The 23,254-nt window shown below is 39.0% G+C and overlaps 1 protein-coding gene across 1 annotated transcript in view; it reads left to right on the forward strand.

Moving 5' to 3' along the window:
• The first annotated feature begins 8,953 nt into the window (after positions 1 to 8,953).
• The window catches only part of KIAA0319 (KIAA0319 ortholog), a 145,716-nt gene continuing 131,415 nt past the window's right edge, over positions 8,954 to 23,254 (forward strand). Inside the window, exon 1 of the mRNA XM_069095049.1 lies at positions 8,954 to 9,958. The gene's annotated coding sequence lies outside the window, so the exon portion shown is untranslated. The remainder of the gene's footprint in view (positions 9,959 to 23,254) is intronic.

Below are 23,254 nucleotides of genomic sequence, written 5' to 3' on the forward strand. Positions count from 1 at the left end.
TTCTTGGAACAGAGGGAGAGGAAGAGGAAGACTGAAGCCTGCACTTTTGTCTTTTACAATTTGTACTTCAGCCACAGTCTTTTTAGGAATTGATTTTCAGGTCCCTAATTATTCAATTGAAAGCATTTTTTTAAATGTCTGCATTTGCTGGGAGGAAAGCTAATTAGTGAAAATAGAGGAGATATAAATGGCTTCAGATAGGGTGTTCAGGAATGTAATTTTGTTTGTAGTAGGCCTTTACTGGTGTCTAGAATCTGGTCTCTTTTCAATCGCTGAAAAATGATATTTGTCATTAATAAGTAGATGACTGTTCTCCACATCCTGATTTCAGCTACTTTAAACTCAGTAGAGGGAGCCCTGCTTCTCTGTGAAACTTTCCCAGGTCCTTTGTCGGTAACAATCTTATTTCTGGCATCTCACGTGGCAGTCTCTACTGGGGTACTTATTATTAGGTATTAGAGTCATTGTGTTTGAGTCATAGTGAGCTGGGAGGTACTTTAGAGACTATATAGTCCAACTTCTTTCTACAGATTAGCACTGTATCCGTTGCTATCAAGAAGTCAGATTGTCTTCTCCCAGTAAACTCCATGAGGTCAGATTATGTTTTACATAAATTTTGGGCTTCCTACTGCCATAATGCTCTACATAGGGTAAGTTCTTTTTTTATTTTAGTGCTTTAATAATATTTTTTGTCCCCAATTATATGTAAAAACAATTTAAAGTTTTATTTTATTTATTTATTTTTTTAAAGCTATTGGGGTTAAGTAACTTGCTCAAGGTTATATGGCCAGTTATTTCTGGGTGTGGTGCTAAGTATCTGAGCCCGGATTTGATCCAGGTCATCCCGACACTGGAGCCGGTGCTCTTCCTCGCTGAGCCACCTGGCTGCCCCTTATATTGTAAATTCTTTTTTGGGAGTGGGGAAGATAGGACAATTGGGGTTAGGTGACTTGCCCAAGGTCACATGGCTAGTTTTTGTGTTAAGTTTCTGAGGCCAGACTTGAACTTCAGGTCCTCCTGACTCCAGGGCTGGCACTCTTTCACTGTGCCACCTAGCTGCCCCCCATATGGTAAATTTTTAATAAATGTTGCATTTAATAAATAGATTTCAGATTGTCTCATTTAGTCTGATATTATTCAGCAACAAAAAAAATACATGTCAATACTCTACCCTATTCCTACCATGACTATTTTAATTATGGTCAGATGCTTTTATTGGTGTTAGCTCTAAGTGGTTAGTTGGGTAACTGAATTGGCTTTTTTTTTTATGAAACATAGTGAAGATTACACTAATTTCACAGTGTCTTTTAGATGAGGCCATAGAAATCATGGCCCTCTGAATTCAACCATATGTAAGGAATTTGCAAAACCATCTGGGGAAAGAATTGAAGAAATCTTTGGCAACCAAAAGATCAACACTCTCATCTAAGTGTTGCTAATTAGGTAGCACTCCAGTTGCTCTAATTAAGGTTTACTTTGTTAAAACTCTGTAGGCAATTCATTTCAAGGTCATTATACTTTGGGGCCACCAATCTAAGGACCAGTTGTGTTTTTGCTTTTTTGTTTTGAGGGTTGGAAGAGGCAATTGGGATTAAGTGACTTGTTCAGGTTACATAGTTATTAAGTGAGGCCAAATTTGAAGTCATGTCCTCCTGACTTCAGGGCTCTCTCCTCTGTGCCACCTAGCTGTCCCTGGACCAGTTCTTTTTAAAATTATTACTCATTATAATGAATTTAAAGTGCTTTTAAGGGTTGCAAAGCATTTTACATATATCATTTTATTAGATCATCACAACAACCCTGTAAGGTAGATGGGATCTTGATTCTTATTTTGTTCTGTATCTAGATCATGAGTTCCGAACAAGTAAGTCAATGTCATGGAATCACATAGTTGGAAAAAACCTTGGAGGTCCTCTAGTTTGGGGTCAATATTTTTAAAAACTCCCTACAGTTTTTATTCTCCCCAACCCCCAATTAACAAGCATTTTTCTCCCTTCATGCCCACCCTCCCAAATTGAATAAATAAAAGAAAAACCCTCATAACAAATACTAATTGTCAAATAAAACATTCTCATGTTGGTCACATCCAAAACTGTCTTGTTCTACATTTTAAGTCCATAACCTCTTGCAAAAAGTGGGTAGTAACATGCTTCATTTTCCTTCTGGCATCATGGTTGGTCATGGCATTGCTCAAGTTCTCAAGTCTTTTGACATGGTTGTTCTTTATAATTTTGTCATTCTATAAGTTCTTTTTATAATTCTCTCTTCAGTGTATCAATTCGTAGATTCCCAGTTTCCTATGAAACTGTCCATTTCTTATAATGCCAATAATGCCAATGTTCAATTACATTCATAAACCATTTCCAGTTTTTTTGCTACTATGAAAAGAACTGCAATAAATATCTTTGTACATATGGCTCCTTTTCCTTTTTCTCTTTGATCCCTTTGGGCTCTATGCCTTAAAGTAGTATTACTAGGTCAAAGTATATGTAGAGTTTAGTGACCTTTTGGACATAATTCCAGATTTTCAGAATGGCTATACTAATTCACAATTGCACAAACAGTACATCAGTATGGCTCTTCCTCTCCTCTCCCCCCCCCAGTATTTTTTATTTTGCTTTATCATCTTTGCCAGACTGATAGATTTAAGGTAGAACCTAAGATATGCTTTAATTTGCATTTATCTGATTATTAATGATTTAAAGCATTTTGAAAAACATGGTTGTTGATAGCTTGGATTTCTTCCTTTGAAAACTGCCTGTAGAGCATTTTTCAGATGACGAAATTAAGGCTATAGTCATGAAAAAATGCTCTCAATCACTATTGATTGGAGAAATACAAATTAGAATAACTCTGAGGTACTACCTTATACCTATCAGATTGGTTAATATGACAGAAAAGGAAGATGATAACTGTTGGATAAGATGTGGGAAAATTGGAACACCAATACATTGTTTGGAGTTGTGAACTGATCCAACCATTCTGGAGAGCAATTTTATATCTATGCCCAAAAGGCTATAAAACTGCATACCCTTTGATCCAGCAATGTTGCTACTAGGTCTGTATCCCAAAGAGATCATAAAAATGGGAAAAGGACCCACATGTACAAAAACATTTATAGTAGCTCTTTTTGTGGTGGCAAAGAATTGGAAGTTGAGGTGATGCATCAGTTGGGGAATGACTGAATAAGTTGTGTTATATGAATGTAGTGAAATACTATTGTTCTATAAGAAATGACAAGCAGACAGATTTCAGAAAAACTTGGAAGGACTTAGATGAACTGATGCTGAGTGAAGTGAGCAGAACCAGGAGAACATTATACACAGTAAGAGCAACATGTGCAATGATCAACTTTGATAGACTTAAACTCTTCTCAGCAGTACAGTGATTCAAGACAAATCCAAAAGACTCATGATGAAAAATGCTGTCCACATCCAGAGAAAGAACTATGGAGTCTGAATGCAGATTGAAGCATACTATTGTCACTTTTTTTTCCTCGTGTTTTTTTTCCTTTTGTTCTGATTCTTCTTTCACAACATGACTAATGTGGAAATATATTTAACATGATTGTACGTGTATAACCTATATAAGATTGCTTCCTATCTTGGGAAGGGAGAAAAAATGGAACTCAGAATCTTACAAAAATAAATAATGAAAGCTATTTTTACTTATAATTGGAAAAAAAATACTACTAAGTGCAAAGAAAAAAGAAAACTGCCTGTTCGTATCCTTTCACCATATCTCTATCTTGTGACATAAAAAGTTCAAGATGCATCATTTTGGGGTAATTAATCATTTTACTAATCATGCTAACAATAGTTAATAAAAGCCTCAGTAGCACTCTTGAATGCCGAAGACCCTTCATGGAATTCACTCAAAGCTTACATGCCCTTGGAAGAGCCAGTCTTCCCGAGGATAGCAATCAACTCTGGTTAACAAGTAATGAGAGGTTGACTAGTTCTAATGAGGGGTGCTCAGTCTTGGTCAAAGACATTTATCTATACTCATATTAATCTGTCAAGGATAATCTAAACAAAACAGAATCCACTTTTTCCCATACTTGTGTGAGTAAAACACAATGGGCCAGAATCCATTAATTCACTTAAACTAAAATTTCTTTATCTTTGAACAGATCTGAGTTTTCTGTCTCATTATCAGTTCTACACTTCAAAAGCTACCTGAATAATCTACAGGGGCTGATTTCTGAATGAGGAAGTAGAAAAGGGGAAGAACCTCAGTCCTAATTCAATCATTGGTTATTAATATAAGACAAATAGTTATTTCTCTCAATCTCAATCATATAAATTTATATCAGTTCCATAAATATCTTGGAATAAGACCTTTGCTAGAGAAAATTGCAGCAGATTTTTTTTTTTCCCAGTAAAGTCTTTCCCTTCTATGGGATATTCCAGGTAGGGAAGGTACTAGGTGCTAGGGGCTGAGGCAAGATTCTAGGATGAGACAGCAACTGAGACATAATTTTTCAAGTCCTGAAAGAAGTAAGATACATAGCTGGGAGAATAATGTTCTTAAAATAACATACCTTAATTCCGTGTAATACTAACTACTTAGTAGAGTGGCAACCCACTTATTCAAAGGTCAAATTTCTGATAGAAAACTCTGTAGAGAAAATCCTCAAAGCTAAATAATAACAGAAAATGTAAGGGAAGCTTTCTGAGTGCCAAAGCTTGTCAGGGTCTATTACCTCTACAATAAAAGAAAAATTCTCAGATTGGCACTTGAAGCCCACCAGAGTCTACCCACCTTTCCAGAGATCCTCTTTATACCCAACTAAACTGGCATATTACTTGTTCCTGGAAGATCTAATATTTCACCTCCCATCTCCCTTCTCCATACCTTTGATCAGGTCCTCCTCCGTTCTTGGAAAGTGCTTCCTTATCACTTCTCCCTCTTAAGATCCTTAGCTTCCTTTGGGAATTAGCTCCCATGATACCTCCTCCAGAAATCTTTTCCAGATCCTAGAACATGTGCTCCCTTCTTCCTCAAATTCTCTTGTATTTTCTTTCTTTCTCCTCCCCTTCTCCCAATAGAAAATAATCTTAAGGACAAGGATCTTTTTTTGTCTGTATCCCCAAATGCCTTATACTGAACTTGGTAGCTTTTAGTAAATGTTTATTGAATTAAATTATCACAGAGCCTTCACACTAAAGCCGGACTTGTTTCTTTCATCTTTTCTTTGCATTTACTCACTCTTTTAAAAAATTTTTAAATTTTTAATTTTTTAAATTTTTAGTTTTTTAAATTTGAGCTTTACTCACTCTTAACCTTAACATATGGTTGATCAGTTCGAGATAAAGTATGAATCTTGTAGCAATCATTGTGGTTTTTCAAGTCCTGAAAGAAGTAAGGTACATAGCTGGGAGAATAATGTTCTTAAAAAAGCATACCTTAATTCCATGTAATACTAACTGCTTAGTAGAATGGCAACCCACTTATTCAAAGGTCAAATTTCTGATAGAAAACTGTAGAGAAAATCCTCAAAGTTAAAAAATAACAGAAGATGTTCATTCATGTCTGACTCTTTGTGACTCCATGGACCATACGGTCCATAGGGTTTTCTTATCAAAGATACTCGAGTGGTTTGCCGTTTCCTTCTCCAGCTCATTTTTCAGATGAGGAAACCAAGGCAAACAGGGTAAGTAGCTTGCTTGGGGACATATGGTTAGTAGGTGTCTGAGGGCAGATTTGAAGACTCCAGGTCTAGCACCATCTATCTGCCTCTATAGCAATCACTTGACTTACAAAACAAGTACACAGAAGGTTTAGGTTTCCCCCTCTCCCATTCAGAACTGAGTTTTTAAGCTGAGGCATCTGTAATGGTAATGTAATTTGAATTTGATTGTGTTGGCAAAGGTAGCAGGTACTTAGCACTTAGTAATTCATCAAGCCTCTGTTGGGGAAGCAAAAGGTATGAACTGTCTCCTGTTACTGATGTAACAGGAAGGGGTTGGCTGAAACAGGAAGCTAATGCTGTGTGTATATAAGAAAAGCCCCAGAGAGGCATAGTCAGAATTTCTTGGGACCAGTATTTGATGGCAGAGCAGCTACAGAAGAGAGAATGAAGAACTGAGCCAGAATTTCCTAAGAACTTGTCATGGTAGAGCTTCTTCAGAACAGGAGCCCAGGAGCCAGGAGCCCAGGTGACTGAGGAAGCATGACTGGGATGCTGAGATTGATTTTGTTTGTTTGTGGCTTGGTTGAGCCTTGAATTCCCTGGAGCAGAAATTGTGAAGGGTCTGACATGGACAAGACCTTGTGAACTTCATTGTGGAACAGGACCTCCCCAGAGAGCTGGACAAAGAACTGGAAATTATCTGCCATTGAAACAGTCTGGTGAATCTAGGTAGAATCTGGGACCATGGAAGGGGATCCAGGGAATCTGAGAACTGGCCCCAAGTCAAGATGAAAAGACCTCTCCATGGGTACTGAGTAATGATGAAATTGTAGCTTACTAGTGACCTAGGGGTGGAGGGTTTTGTGTATGATATTTAGTAATTGATTGATGAATAAGTGACTGATTGAGTTAATCAAGACTTTGCCCTATGAGTGGAAGACTGACTCTTGTACTTTGAGATGATTGTTCTTTGTTCTAAATATTGTGATCACTTTGGTGAAAACTATGTGGTCATTTCAATGATAAGCTGTTGTGAATATAAGTTGTAATATTGTGAATGCTGTACCTTGATTTTGTGTGAATGTTTTGGTTTGAGTTGTTATGGAATAGAGTGTTCACTATACTGTGTAATCAGACCTTAAAAGCTGTTCACAGTAGCATTCTTCTGGAAAGCTTCTGTGCATGGCATTACAACATCTCTGATGCTATTATTGCAGCTTTATATACTTTCACTTACATTATCTCGTATAAGGAAGTTCTCCCCACCCCCACCCTCCTTCCTCATCTTCCCTATACCCACTGGTCCCATACTTGTTAGAGAAACAGAACCAGAAGAGGCAACACATATCTTGGGAATGGTCTGTAAGGGTTCGGTTCAATCTTTAAGGGAGTGTTCAAAAGCCCTCATCCGGAATTTTGTTTGGCTTCCAAACTTCCCAAGCATTCAAAGTAAAAGAACATTAGGGAATAAGTGAATAAGAAAGTCATTTGAATTTGATCCAGAATACACTGCATAACAGCTCTGTTTTCTCAGCCCAGGAGACTAAGAAGCAGCAAACCAGAAGGGAGCAGGTGGAAGTGGGCTATTACAGGGAGGCACAAAGATAACCAAAGAGACAATGAAAAGCTGACTTCATGGGAAAGATATGCTCAGAACTATACTCAAAATGATCACCTTGAGTAATGAGAATTGAATTCAATAAATACATGGTGGCTATTAAGCACCCACCATGCCCAAGACACTATTCTGGGCAATGGATATACAAAAACAAATTAAATCTATCCATGAGGGGTACAGTGGGGGGAAGAAAGGGCTATAGCATTTAAGGCTTAAAGTTAAGTATCCATATTTAGGAAGGCAGGAAAGCATGCAATCTGTTTTAGAAATAATTTCATCCCAAGTGGTAGTATCTAGCATTTACATAGTACCTTAAAATTTGCAAATTGCTTTGCATACATTATCACATTTGAACTTCACAACAACTCTGGGAGATAGTTGCTTTTATTATTCCCATTGTACAGATGAAGAAACTGAGGCTGAGAGAGGTTAAGTGATTTACCAGGGTCACACATAATAAATATCTGGGAGACCTCCAAGTCCAGCATTTTATCCACTGCTATCTAGAAAAAATTCTTTTATATGTAAGGGCCATTATCTTCTCTGTCTCTTCCTGTCTCTTCCCATGATAATGAAAGTGTTTGTGTACTTTGAACCTTTCACAGTGGGAAGCATAGAAATGGGAAGGAAAATAACACCATTTTGCAATGGGAGGATATCTGTCCACTATTTCTCCCTACTAAATCATTGTGATGATTTTTACCCTTGACCAATCAATATTTAGTCACTTTTTTAAACTTGTGATCTGGGATCTCTTGCTCTGTACCACTTATTAAAATGTCAAAAATCCGTACCTACCTAGGATGGGCAATTTTATACAGACAGGGATTTAGAAATGAGCCTAAAGAGAATTGACCTCTGGTTCTAGGATACCCCCAGAGGAGTGGGAGTCTCTGAAGCCTGGCCCAAAGCATAGGATCCCAAAATATAGAACTGGAAGGGACTGTTAGAAATCATTTAACCTGCCCCCATCCCCCATTTAATAAATTATGAAAGTACCAGACAGAAAATTACTTGCTTAAGGTTACAAGTGAAATTCAAACCCAGGGTATTCTCTAAATCCAGTACTCTTTCCTATACAACACTTGCACCCTTTGTTCCCCATTTTGTTGGCAAATCTCACACACCATTAGATCCTCCTTTTATCCTTCACTGTCTTGTGGTGTGCCCACAACCACCTCGACAGTATGGGAGCAGATGGGGCAGGTGCAGCTCTATAGGCATAAACTCAACTGGGTAGGCAGGAGAGGCTACCAGCTTCCTTCTCCACACCCCATTTGATGCCCTGCCTTTGGAGCCCCCCCACTTTCCTATTCACATACAAGCTCCAGCACAAGTCCTCTTTCCTCCCTGTCTGCCCAATACCTTGTGTGTGTGTGCTTCCATTTCTAGGATGGTTGTGTGTTTGTGTTAGATATCTGTGTGTTTTGTATGTGTGTGAATTAATGAAAATGCATTTACCTGCTTATTTAGATGTCAAGCACAGTGCTCAGCTGCTAGGAATACTGAAGCAAAAGTAATATACAGTCCCTGCCCTCAAGGAGCTTAGATTCAAATAGGAGACAAGTACAGTAAGGAATGGTGGCCAGAGAAAGGAGTTTTGCTCTGAGGAGTCACAGGGATGGTGAGTTGAACCACAGAACAGCCATTTGACATACATTTTCTTTCTTTTAAAAATTATCATTTATTTTAAACAATTAAAAAAAATTTGAGTTCCAAATTCTTTCCCTCCCTGTGACCCTTTCCCTGCCCACTGGAAGGCAAGCAATATGTCAATTATACATGTAAAATCAGACAAAACATTTCCGTATTAGCCATGTCACACACCCAAAAAATGCAACAAAAATTTAAAAAGTGAGAAAAGTGCACTTCAGTCTGCACTCAGCGTTTATCAGTTCTCTTTCTTGAGGTGGATAGCATTTTTCATCAGAAAAGCCTTTTCCAGAAGCAAAAGATAGTTAGTATTCATTTGATGATTGATGATTTCGACCAGAGCTGGAGATGATAGTAGCCTCGAATCTTCAGGACACAGTGTGTGTGTGTGTGTGTGTGTGTGTGTGTGTGTGTGTGCGTGCGTGCGCGCGCGCTCACCTTCAGGTGTGTTGTGCTCTTTGGGGTTTGAGACACTGCATAGATGACTGGGTGTGTGCCTACGGTGTCGGGGGTGGGGGCCAGGGCCAGGGAGAGGCGGTGTGTCCGTTGTCCTGGTAACTGTGGTCCAGGCTGCATCGCGCTCGCAGGCTGACACCTGCCAAAGCTTCCGCGGCCAAGGGGTCCCGGGCTCTTTCCGCGCGTCCCCTTCCCCCCGCCCCACTTGTCCAAGCTGGTGTGGCCAGTTCTGGTGGAGGCGGGCGGTGCCCCGGCTGCAGCTGCTGCCGCCACCGTCACGGCTGCTCCTGCTCCCCCTGCCTGAGGTAAAGAGAGCAGCCGCCGTCGCCTCAGCACGGCAGGATAACTACGCCGGGGATCCGAGGCTGCTTTGGCAACAGCCTCAGGTCCAGAGGGAAAGGCGGGGGAGACGAATGAAGCGCTTTGTGTGGATGGGTTGCTAACTCCTTTCGAATTCTTGACGGAACCCGTGCGCGAGGTTGTACAGGGAGATGATGACGGGAAGGAAAGGAACAGATGCTGCGGTGAATGACGCTTCCAGGCCTGGGGGTCCGACAAGGAAGACTATCTTCTGACTGAGCAGCGCCGTTGTCCAGGTACGGTATCTGAACCTCCACGACGGATGCTGACGAAGTAATGAAAACGCGGAGCACTGATTGTGGAGGGCTATTCTAAAGAAATGCAGAGCAGCTAAATGGAGTGTAAACCTAGGAAGAGATGGGAGCAGGTGCTGGGGGTTTCTTGTCATTGTTCTGGTACCTTGCAGTTATCAATTCGGAGTGGAAGCGTTGATTGCTGCAGAGAGAATAATTGTTTGGGAGTGGGGTGGAGCCCGGGAATAGAAGGTGCTCTCAGAGGGCTGCCCAAACTCATGGAATTAATTTTCTTTAGACTTTGGTTTTTAATTTGAAATGCTTTTGCCTTGTTTTACTTTGTCTCATCTTGTCACACTGACTGAGGAGTCAGCAAGCCGCTGTGATCTACATTGGTGTAGGAAGCTTCCACACCGATGCCATCAAGAATTCACTGAAGCATCACTTTGTTATCTACTAACTTCATAGCATTAGCTTTAGCCCAGACTGTAGCTTAGGGATTTTTAAGGTTTTAATTTCTCTCCCTTTGAACTTCATTAACTAACTAGGACATTAATCTAAAAAGATGAAAGTCACCATTCTTTCTGTGAGTTTGTAATTCTCGAAAGGGTAAGGAAGGAAAATTATGGTATAAGTATTTATGTGTAATTATCATTTGTTCATTTTTGTAAACCACTGGATGGTTCTCCAACATAGTCTTTTTGAAAAGAATAAAAATTTATGAACAAGAATAGGAAGATTATAGTATGAGCCACATAAAAATAATTGAAACCACCCAATATGCTTTTCAAATATTTTTTATTATAAAAAACAGCAACTTCTGCCAACAAATATTCAGATATACAAACCTCTATCAACACATATATTCATATATACAAACAAGAACAATACAAGGGGTTTGGTTGTTGCTGTTAAAGGGAAAGGCATTTACTGCTATCCTTATTGCTTTGAGTCTGGAATGCATAATTGTTGAAAATATTTACAACCTGTTGTATAGAAGACCAGAGCCAGAGGAGATACTGGAGATGTACACCAAAAATGCAGAGCTCTTCTTAGTGATTATTATTTTAAACTTGTGTTTTGATTTAAAGAAGCTAAGCACATTGAAAGTATCAATTCACATAAAAACTGAGGAGACATAACATAAAGGAGCATACAAATACAGCATCCCACTGAGACTTCCTGGGGTGAAAACTGTTTTAAACATTTGCCATTGCCAACTCATAAATCTATGAAAGTGACCATACTTTCATAAAAATGAGTATAGTTTAGTATATTCCCATTTAGAATTTAAAATAATATAACACCCATAACTGTGTGTGAGCTTAAAAAAGATGAGTTTGTTACTTAATATTCATGACTTACACACAAATATATTTGTTTTATTTCAACCAAATCAAAGAAAAATATACAATTTAAATTTCTTATAAAGATTGTACGTGCATTTGAAATAGATTTTCCTTGACTCCGTCAGTATCATTTATTAATTGTGCCCCAAGCTTGTTCTCACACATTCATGATAGCAGATCACTTTAAAAATGTGTAAATTGGCTGGTTCCCAGCATGTTAATTAATACAGGCACATACACTAAATATAATAACAATACCTTTAAAAGAGGGGAGGATCCTTGGTGAGGGAAGGAGATTAACCTGAACAACCTGTTTAAGACCTTAAAAAAGTCCATATTCTAAAGTAGGCTCTATTTTTATGAATACATAATGAATGGTGATTTCTACCCTATCTCCCTCCATGTAAGAGTAAAAATGGTGGAATTTAATTAATGTTTTTTGACCTTAAATAATCTTCTAATGGGGGTCCTTAAAATTGTCTAGAATATAGTCTTAATATAGCCAGATTAAGTAATGTGTGGGTGGGTTTCACCTCCTTCCCTCCCAATAATATGTTGCAAAGAGATGAGGTTGCCTTGCTGGAAAATTCTGATTTTTTCAGCCCATCTCCTTGTCTTTGTCCATAGGCCCATAGAAAAACTATGTTTAGTAAGGGATAAATTTGACCACTTGCCTACATTATTAAGACAATGCTGTCACAGAAATAGGTCAATTCAGACTCCTTAATTGCCTGTTTTCAATAAAATCATCTTCACTGTCTTTATCTCACTTTAATGTGAGAGGCAATGTGGTATAGTGGATGAGAATTGACCTAGGGGTCAGGAAGATATGGGTTCAAGTCCCACTTCTGCCACATATTGACTATGTGAATTATACTCTACCATGCAAGGATCAAATGAAAAGATATATTTAAAGTACTTTGTAAACCTTTAAACATAATTTAAATGCCAGCTATTAGATAGCTAGGGGGCACAATGGATAGAGCATTGGACTTGGAATCAGGAAGATATGAGCTCACATCAGGCCTCAGACACTTATTAGCTATGTGATCTTGGGCAAGTCACTTAGTTGCTGTATGCCTCAGTCTCCTCATCTATAACATGGGGAAAATAATAGCACCTACTTCTCAAGACTGTTTCTAGGATAAAATGAGATCATATTTGTAAAGCAGCTTAGAAGCCTTAAAGTGCTGCATATAAATGTTAGCTTTTATTAATTATGATCATCAGCATATTCCAACTGAATTTCAACAAAATTCCAAACATTTTCTCCTATTTCGGAATCAGTGATCACTTACCCTCCTTATTATCTTCAGCTATCTTTCCTTTTGAACCCTTGCTCTAAAAGAAAGTAAGCCATATTGCCAATATTGTGAACTTTTTAAGTCTTCTTTGACTTCCATGTTTGCCATTGTACCAGAAACTTAAAATCATGGTATTTTCTAATTCAGAGTAACCTTAAGCTAACCTAGATCTGTTTCTTTAGAGAGATTTCTGACTACTAGATAATCGGGGTTTTGTTTCAGCGTAAAAATATCTACATACATATGAATGCTTATGCATGTGTTACTGGTTATAGTCCAAAGAAGAGAAGAACAATTAGCAAAGCAATTATTTAAGATATTTCTTACATTATGTTGCTTGGGCTAATTATTTGTAAATAAGATCATAAAATCATTGAATAAAAGTGAACTTTATAGGTTCCTTGGTTGACAGGGGTTCAAATATAGTGTCCTTTAACAGGCCTGTGGCCTGCAACAGTCCTAAGTATGTCCCGAACAAGATTAAAATATAACTGGGAAATATTTAACAAAATAAATAAAAATACAATAAAACATAGATAATGCTAATATATGGTTTTCTTAGTCAATATGTAACCTTCAGGTATCTTTATGTACAGATCAATGGCTCCAGTTTCTGAGTTTGCCACCATATCTAACCATCCCCCTACCTCAGTAATCTTTTCTAAAGCATTCAAGCTGCACCTGATTGATCAGAATTGGACTATTTGAATGCATTCCCTTATAGAGAATTCACTATCTCACAAATAGGTACATTCTATTTTTGAACAGACAAAGTTATTAGAAAATTTTTCCTTTAATATTAAGACTAAATAGGCCTCCTAGTAGCCTACCTATTGTATCTGATTTAGCTTTCTGGAATTGTCCAGAATATCTTCTTATTCCTCTTGATAATCTTTCAGATTTTTAAAGATAGCTATCATGAGTTCTCCCTCCATTAACCTTTTTTCCCCCCTCCAAACTTAAATACCTAGCTTCTTCAGTTATTCTTCACATGACATTAGTTCAGTCTGTCTTGAATATTTTTAATCCCATTTTTCCTTCTCAAGCATTGAGTTAATAAAACTCAAAAGAAAATATTTTCTTTACTTTTAATTTTAAAAGCATTTTATCTATATCTTTTGTTTTATTTTTATATCTTTATTTTAATTTTTTTCCAATTACATGTAAAAAATTTTAACCTTTTTTTGAAAAAAATTTGAGGTTTAAATTCTTTCCCTCCCTCCTTTCCTTCCCCTTCTTCTATTTCTTCTAATCTATCCCTCTCCTATCTTTTCCAGAAAGCCATCCCTTAAAACAAAGAGCAAGAGAAAAAGAGAAAAGGAAAACAGTTCAGCAAAACTAAACATACATCTTACATATACAGTGATCCATAGTCATAGTCCACCTCTGTAAAAAAAAAATGTGAAGAGGTAACTTCTTGTAGTTTTTTGGGAGAGCCTGGTTTGATCATAATTTAGCAGCATTCAGTTTTGATAGTTTTGTTGTTGTTCTTTCTATTTACAGTGCTGTTGTCCTGCATTTTTTTTTGTTCTGCTTATTTCACTTTGCATCAATTCATAAAAATCTTCCCACATTTCTTTGTACTCTTCACACTCAGTGTTTCTTACAGTACAATAATATATGTGCTACATCTTACCACATCTAGGTTAGGAGTGATGGGACATGAAAGCTGCACTTCTCTGTCATGAAAAATTGAGGAAAAAAGTAAAAAAAAAAACTCTATTACATGTGTACATATTGTATCCCTCAAGATGAACATGACAAGTCTTTGAAGGCAGAGAATGTTTTGGTTTTGTGTTTGTAACCACAGCACCTAACACCTTATCTGGTACAAAGCAAGTCCTTAATAATGTTTCCCACTGAAATGAGATAATGGATGTGAAGTACTTTTAGATGTCAGTTGTTGCTATTTGTTGATCATAAGACCCCTTGCAACTACATTATACTTTTTTTTTTATCTTTGGAGGGGGGAAGGCAGGGCAATTGGGGTTAAGTTACTTGTCCAAGGTCACATGGCTAATAAGTGTTAAGTGTCTGAAGCCACATTTGAACTCAAGTCCTGACTCCAGGGCCACTGCTCTATTCACTGTACCACCTAGCCACCCCCTACATTATATGTGTGTATTTGGTGAGTAGCATCAGGAGATGAAAAGATTTCTTTCAGAATATGGATTTTGCATCCCTGACACTGAAACTGTGTACAATTTCTTTGTACAGAGCACTCATTATTTCATTCATTATTTTACTTTGCCTTAGTTGCTTTCTTTTTATGAAAGCACATTTTGCAGTAGGGTCTGAGTATAAAATTAAGGCACTTAAATGATTTTGGAGTCATATAGAACATGTGTTTTCAAATACATTTTAAATTTTGCCACTTGGCACATATGATATATCTTGTGAAGAGTTGCATTGCAGTGACCAGCATTTGTTACTGCCAACATATTTCACAAGAAAGCCTCATAGCCATGAGCTTATTGGTAGATTGGCGTTCTGCTTTCAGGAACCCTCTTCTTCCTTGTGTCTCACAGAGACTCAGACCCTCCAGTTTCCTTTGACCTAACCCCAAATTCAGGTATCTAACTTCAAGAGGTATGATTAGATAACAGTTCATCTGAAAAAAAGCCTGGGGATTTTAGTGGACTTGAAGAGTTAACTGGGTGGTATAGTGGATAGAGTGCTGGGCCTGAAGTTAGGAAGACTTCAATACAAATCTAACTTTAGACACTTAATAGTTGTATCACCCTGAGCAAGTCACTTAACCTCTCTGACTCAGTTTCTTTACCTGTGAAATATTCAACTCCATTTGGAGTTTTCTTGACAGAGATACTAGAGTGGTTTGCCATTTCCTTCTCAAGCTCATTTTACAGATGAGAAGCTGAGACAAATAAGGTTAAGTGACTTGGTCAGAGTCAACCAGCTAGTAAGTATCTGAGGCCAGATTTAAATTCAGGAATTTGAGTCTTCCTAACTTCAGGCCCAGCACTCTATTTACTGTGCCACCTAGCTGTTCCCAAATGACTAAAAATAGTACCTAACTCCCTGGGCTTTTGTGAGGATCAAATGAGAATATTGTAAAGTGCTTCACATAGTGCCTGGTACATAGTAGGTGCTATATAAATGCTTCTTCTCCTTCTTCCCCACCAGAAGTTGTTAATGATATGATGATATGGCAGCCAAGGAAGCTTCAGTGATTCAGGTGACATCGAGAGGTATAGGGACTAAGAATAAAGTGATGGTCTCTCTGTACTCTGCCCTGGTCAAATTGGTCAAATTTCATTCCTGGGGGCACATTTTAGGAAGACCTTGATAAACTGGAGAGTGTCCAGAGGAGGGCAGTCGAGATACTGATACAATGTGTGTGTGTGTGTGTGTGTGTGTGTGTGTGTGTAATGAGAAGGTGAAGGAACTGGGGATGTTTAGAGAAGATTTTGGTAGAAATCTGCTACCTTTGAGTAGTTGGAAAGGCTACCATGAAGAAGAGGACCCTAAACCTAGAACACATGGGTGAAAATTACAAAGAGGTATGTTCAGGCTTGATTTAAGGGGAAACAATTACAGCTATCCCAAAGTGGATTAGGTTACCTTGGAAAAATAATGGATTATCCAATACTGGAAGTCTTCAGCAAAGACTGGATGACCATTTGTTGAGTATGTTGTAGAGGGGATTTTTTTCAGGCATAATTGGATTAGATAAGTCCCTTCCAACACTGAAATTCTGTACTCTAATCTGTTCAAAGCCCCTATAAGAAAGATAGGGAACAGGGACAAGTAGGAATGGGAGCATTAGAAAGGAGGCATTAAGAAGTTAGTGGCTTTTTTCTCCATCATCCTTCCTCTCAGAGGGAGGGACTGAGAGTAGTCTTGTATCTTTCTCCCTCTCTTGGGATCCTAATGGGGTTGTCTTATTTTGTATAGAATTTAAACCTCCCAAAATTTCATGTGCAAACAATTTCCATTCTTTTATTGATTTTCATTGAGGAATTCACAGAATTGTAAATTTATAAAACCTCAGTTTGAGGGGATTTCTGAAGCCATTAAGCATACCCCTTAATTACAAAAATCTCCTTTACAATTCTATTCATTCTTAATTTCTTTTGGAGAGTATTTGAGCTGATGATGATAAGGGTGATTACAGTGACAATGACAACCATTATTGGTTATGAATCTATAAAATAACAATTCAATTTAACTAGCATTTATAAAATGACTGCTTGGTGCCAGGCCCAGCTGGAAATGTAAAAAACCAAGACAAAGAAATCCCTGCCCTCAATAGCTTATATCCTATGTTGTCTTTCATGACAGTGCCATCAGTTTTCAGAGTACTGAGTATTTGAAAGACCTGCAAGGGAAGGTTTTCAGAAAGTAGATGTTGCAAACTACAACTGTTTCCCTTTAATAGCTGCCTCTAGTCACCTGTAGAAAAGGAAGTGTTAAGGACGGTGGCCTGAGGCCATTGGACAGTGGATGCTCTCTAAGGACATGCTTTGGCATGAGAGAAGGCAGAATGTTCTTTGTCTAACTCCAGGGACATGAAGAGAAACTGTGGGAAGAAAAGCTCTGAAACATTTCCATCCCCTCTTTAGGATACTAAATATTCATAATCTGTGTATATACTATATGATTTGTATCTGCTGAACCCCAGGGATCAGTTCTGAATAAGCCAACTCAATGGAAAGATTTAGTCCTTTTAAAAAAAATGATCCATTTATTCCTTTATGATCAGGAAGAGCGGCCTACCAATTCAACATTCTTTCCATCTCTTCTCTTGTACTATTCCTGGTAAGTCAACAATAATTCCTTTACCTAATGTCAGGGAGTTCTATTTTTTAGGTGAGAACTCTCTGGCTGTTGATCAGAATTCAGGAATATAATGTAAAGAGATGCAGAGTTCATGAATCTTTTGCTATTTTCAGGTCTAATTATTATTATTTTTTTAAGCAATCGGGGTTAAGTAACTTGCTCAAGGTTACACTGCCAGTTATTTCTGGGTGTGGTGCTAAGTATCTGAGCCCAGATTTGATCCCCAGGTCATCCAGACACTGGAGCCGGTACTCTTACTCACTGAGCCACCTGGCCGCCCCTTGGTCTAATTATTATTGATTGTAGACATTTTAGCTGAAAAAAATTCACATTTCTTAAGATCTGTGTGTATCACTCCCCTTTCCCCTCTAATCATCCAAAGAAGCTTGATGCATAGCTTGCTGAATCCAAACTTAAACAACCTTTTTGCAGGGGTTGTCTCTGTGACAGCCTTCCACCTCTTGCATCTCTCTCTGGGCTTCTGACTCAACCATAGAACTGTATATAGCAAAGAACAAAACCATCTACTCATCCAGGAGTTAGTGAACTATTTAGGTAGGGAGAGTTTGAAGTGAGTCTATGGAGAAATGAAAGTGCTGAGATGATGGAAAGCTAAGTGTTTCCTGGAATCAGGCTGTCCATTTGAAGGCCTAGGGTACATGTGCAAGGTTTCATCTTTCAACAATTTCTTTCCTAATGTGGAAGCAGTATCTTCAGTAGTACATAATCCTGATGTTTTACAGGATTGAGACTGTGATACAGATAAATTAAGTAATTAGGTCTTCTCTATAACATGGTAATAATGCTTAAACTGCTTATTTGCCAGTGTTATTGTGAGACAAATGCTTCGGAAACTTTAAAGAGCTATAAAAATGTGAGTTGTTTATTATCATTAATGATTATTGTCATCCTTAAATTTTAAGGTAAGGGAAGTGTGCAGTTTAGAATTAGCAGGCTGAAAATTTACAGTTGAAATCTGTACATCTTTGATACTTCCCTTGCCTTCACTTTGATATTCAGTCCAAAGTGCACTGTCACTTCTTTCCAAAATGACTCACCAACTCATTCTTTTCTGTCCATTTCCACTGCCACTGCCATGGTTTAATCCCTTGTCACCCCTTGTCTCCATTACTGTGCTAGTTTCCTAATTGATTCTTCGGTGCTACCCTCCCTGCACCCTCTAATCAGGCATACCACTATCCAATTAATCTTCACAGAATACTGCTATTCTCATGTCACTCCCTTGATGAGAACCTCTGGGGACTTTGTTACTAGAATGGATTAAGTCCAAATTTCTTGGCTTTGTGCATAAACCACCCCTTCCTCACTTTGGGGACACACACACACACACACACACACACACACACACACACACACACTTCCCTTGCTCATCCAACCTTAGTTTTTTTTTACTGTTATTACTTTTACATGAATCTTTTCTTACTTCCCTAGCTGTTATCTCCTACCTCCAAATTATCTTTCACTTATTTTGCCTAGGCTTGGTGAATATGTCTCCCCTGAGAGAATGCAAACTCCTTGAGCGTCAGTGGCTGATCCCTAATACCTAGAACAATGCTGGGTGCATCCTAGGAGCTTAATAAATATTTATTGCCTAAAGTGATCTCCTTATTGCCCTCCATTTTCTACTCCCCCTCCCCTTTTTGAAAACCTGTAATGGTCTCTTCTGTCCTTCTCTACCTACCAACAGAATGCTTAGCACTTCCTTCAGGTCAGTTCCTTCTTTTCCATGAAGCCTTTCTTAACTACCCTAACCTACCATGAGCTTTCTCTTCTCTGGGTCCCTAGAATATACCCCTAGCACTTGATTACCTACTGTAAGGTTCTGGGATTTCATTGGTATGACTTCACCAGTGCAGATCACTAACTCTGTAAGAGAGATAGTCAGGTATAGTAGAAAGATTCCTGGATTTGGGGTCAAAAGACTGGGGTTCAAGTCTTGACTATTCTCCTTATTAGCTTTGTTTTTTAGGTGAGTCACTTTTCCTCTTAGTTTCTCCTCAGTTTCTCCACATGTAAAATAAGAATGATCATACTTGCAATGCAGTATAATAGAAAGAATACTGAGGTGGGGGAGGTGGACAAAGAGTGCTGGGCTGGGAGACCTAGGTTCAAATTCTTCTTCTGATATTTACTAGCTGTGTGACCACAGATAAACCAGTGTCTCTGAGTCCAAGTTTCACATCTTAAGATGGAGGGAATGATATCCAGAATGTCTACCTTAAACAGTTGTTCTGAGGACCAGAAAAGATCACACATATATTGGAAGTGTGAAAGCAACATATAAACGTCAGCATTATTATCATTGCTACCTATTTTATGGAGAGGTTTTTGTCTGAGGCCAGATTTGAATTTAGGAACATCATCAGTCTTCCTGATTCCAGGCCCATCACTCTATCCACTGCTCCACCTAGCTGTCTTTTATGGAGAGATAGTATGACATAATAGAGGACTAGCTTTGGAGTAAGGAAGGCTGCAGTTCAAGCCTGTTGTTTTAGCTCTTGCTCCCTTTGGACTTCTGCCTTCCCTTTTCCCATGCAGAGCAGAACCTCAGTGATCTGAATAATTGGTTTTTGGCAAGTAGGTAACTCTGGGAGATTTGGAAGGTTTAGGTGAGTGGGTATGTGTGACTGTAGTGTTTTATGAGGGCTTAGAGGTCTTTGATTACAGTGTAATAATAGTTAACTAATAATACTAACTAGCATTCATATGGCACTTTAAGATTTTGCAGAGTGCTTTACATCTCATTGGTCCTCGCAGCAACTCTGTGGGGCAGGCACTAGATATGCTTTTGCTGAATGAGTAGAGCACAGGAATAGATAGTGCCTTATTTCCTACAACTTTTGGATTTCTCATTAAGGACCCCTTTGGCAGCTGGAGCCTCTGAACCCAGCAGAGGCTTGTTTAGGTTGTAGCTGCATTTGTGTTTTACGGTCTACACTGGGGAGGCAGCATGGTCTGTTCACTGGAAAGAACACTTAGATTTAACCAACTTAAGATTTTAAAACAATATACTAAAGGTGGAAGTAAGAACTACCAGCCTGGGTTCCAGTCTTGACTCTGCTACTATCTCTGTGACTTCAGAGAAGTCACTTCTCTCTGGGTTGCAGTTTACTTATCTATAAAATGAAGGATTGGGCTAGATGATTGCCAAGGCTCTTTCCAGGCAAGATTTATCCAATCCTGTGTTCTCTAGGCTCCAGACTGCTTGGCCAAACCCATGGCCTCTGCCTAGGAGGTAGTGTAGATTAATATATTCTCTGCCCCATCCCTCAAACCTCTCTCACATGCCAGCCATGCAACCTGGAGCTTGGAAGGTCACATGGAAGGACTTGTCAATACCTGTACTCACTAGAGTTATCTTCCATGACCAGATTAGTGGCTATTGAAGTCCAGTTGTATATAACTCTCTTGTAGTAAGTGAAACCATCAGATAAATTCAGGGGTCAGGTGGGTCTTTATAGGTTGGAGCCCACTAGGCCAGCAAAGAACAAATTATGTTCTAACCTTGATAGAAGGCTGTGTTAGCAGTGGCATGTTCACATGAGATTCCAAAGGTTCACTGCAAGATAGTGGCAGACATATACAAGGTGTCCTCAAAGTCTTAGTATTTCAGGTTTTTAAAGCTTAGAATTTCCCTAAGACTTTTGGGGCACCCAGTATAGTTGGTGAGGGAGGAATAAAAGAAAAGAAGAAATGATGGGCATACCCTGACTAATGACATTAATTGCTGCCTTTAAATACAGCAGTGGCAGGAAGTTATTTAGCTCCATAGGAACAGTTTTATATATATATATAATCAGTGTGAAAAAGCATGCTGCCCACCTCCTGACAGAGAGGTGATGAATTCAAGGTACATACTTAATGAGATGTACATTTTTGGACTTGGCCAATGTGGGGAATTGTTCTGCTTGACTCTTTAAAAAAAAAGACTGTATTTTTCTAGGGGAGCTACCAATATAGTTGCCAAAAAAAAAAGAAGTAGAAGAGAAAGAAAAGAGGGTCATTGAAGTACTATCCTTCCTCAGGGCTACCTGAACTCTCCTGCATATTGACAGATTATGGTGGCCAGAGAACTGAAAGAGACCTCCTTTTCTGGGGTATTGGTATACCCCATGATATTGGTGACATAATGTTGACCTGGCCTGGCCAGGTGGCAGAGGCAATAGTTTATATGGTGGCCCATATGGCAGACAAGAAGTAGGATATTAATCCTAACAAAATTTAGGGTCCAGAAAAAGCCCAGAGTATTCTAGGTACAGTCTAGAATAAGTTACCACACTTGGTTCCCCACAACTTAAGAAGGGAGCCCAGGCACTTATTGGACTCTCTAGAGTCTGGAAAATCCACATTTTCCCCCTGGATATCCCAATGGTTCCCATTTACTGAGTCACACTTAGTGTGGTCACAAGATGTCCTAGTGAGTACAGTCTTTCAAGTAGGGTCCAGAACAGGCAACAGTGTTGAAAGATGTAAAGTGCGCTGGCTGGCCAGCAGTCTCTCCCCTTCAAGGCCCATGTTTCTGAAGGTCTCTGTCAATAAGGGCTAAGTTAGTGAGAGCCTTTGATAGGCACCAAGGATTGGCAGCCCCTCAATAAATCACTTTGAAAACATTTACTTGCCTCTAGGACCCTAGGTGCTACTGAATTGGTGACACAGGGTCATGCAATCAGTCACCTTTTGTTCAGAGTTGCTTATTATGAGTTGGGTGATGCAAGATGGTCTCTTCTAGCATGATTGGTACAGTATATGATGCTTCTATTGCTAAATGGAAATTATATTAGAAATCACGCTCACTTGCACTGATACCTTCACAAATAGGTGGTAACTATGCTAGGGAATGAGACCTCTGGTACACTCTAAAACCTTGCCTCCTCTGCTGACTCAGTGATCTCCAACCAATAAGGATCCACCTGGTTCCTGAGAAATGCCTTTTTTTTTTTTTTTTTTTTTTTTTGCTTTTTTTGGGGCATTTGTGAGTAAACCACACAGCGAGTTTTTGTGTGTGTGTGTGTGTGTTAAGTGTCTGAGGCCAAATTCAAACTCAGGTCCTCCTGAGGGAAATGCCATTTTTTCTGGTTATCTGATGGTGTAATGGTAATGGAATTTAAAGATCCCCTTGTATTAGCTTGGTTTTTGGGTTAAGTGTTAAAATCCAGAGCTTGTGAATCCCACTTGTGGGATGGACTTGTTGATGCAAAGAGAGGGGGCTGAACTGGGAGGATCTGGTGCCGTGAATAGAGAGGTCCTAGCAGAAAGAGGCCAGAAGAACTTTTGGGAGCAGCATCATGGAGGCAGGGAGAGAAAGAGAATTGCTGGGGGCCAGAGTTACTGAAAGAGAGAGAGAGAACTGCCAGTCAAAGCCACTCAGACTGCCGAGGGCCAGTTGGAGCTGCCCAGGATTTTTGAGAACTGCCACCCAGAGCTGCCGAGAACCAAGGAGGCATGACTGTGGTGCTGCTATTTTCTCTGTCAGTTTTGATGTTACTTTGCCATATTCATCCACTGGTAAAAGGACACTGCTGTTGTTGCAGAAGTTCTGGAACCTTGCTGTTGGTTCAGAAGCCCTGAAGGAGGATTTTCTTGTTGTATGTTTACAAAAATCCTGGAGGAGGGTCTTGCTGATGTTTTCAGGGGTCTTGAGACTATTCTGTAGTCAGAGAGTGAATTGATGAGTATTCTGGCAGTGTATATTGTGGCTTTGTTAAGCTTTGTCTTCCTAGGAACAGAGATTGATGAGAACTTGCCTCAGGTCCAGATGAAGAAAAGACCTCTCCTTGGGTACTGAACGCTGTGATGATATTGTAACCTTATTGTGGCTTAGAGGT

This window comes from Petaurus breviceps, unplaced genomic scaffold (assembly GCF_028583685.1).
Source record: "Petaurus breviceps papuanus isolate PSGF00001 unplaced genomic scaffold, PetGlider_PUasm1.0 224, whole genome shotgun sequence".
In the NCBI taxonomy this organism is placed as follows: Eukaryota; Metazoa; Chordata; class Mammalia; order Diprotodontia; family Petauridae; genus Petaurus; species Petaurus breviceps.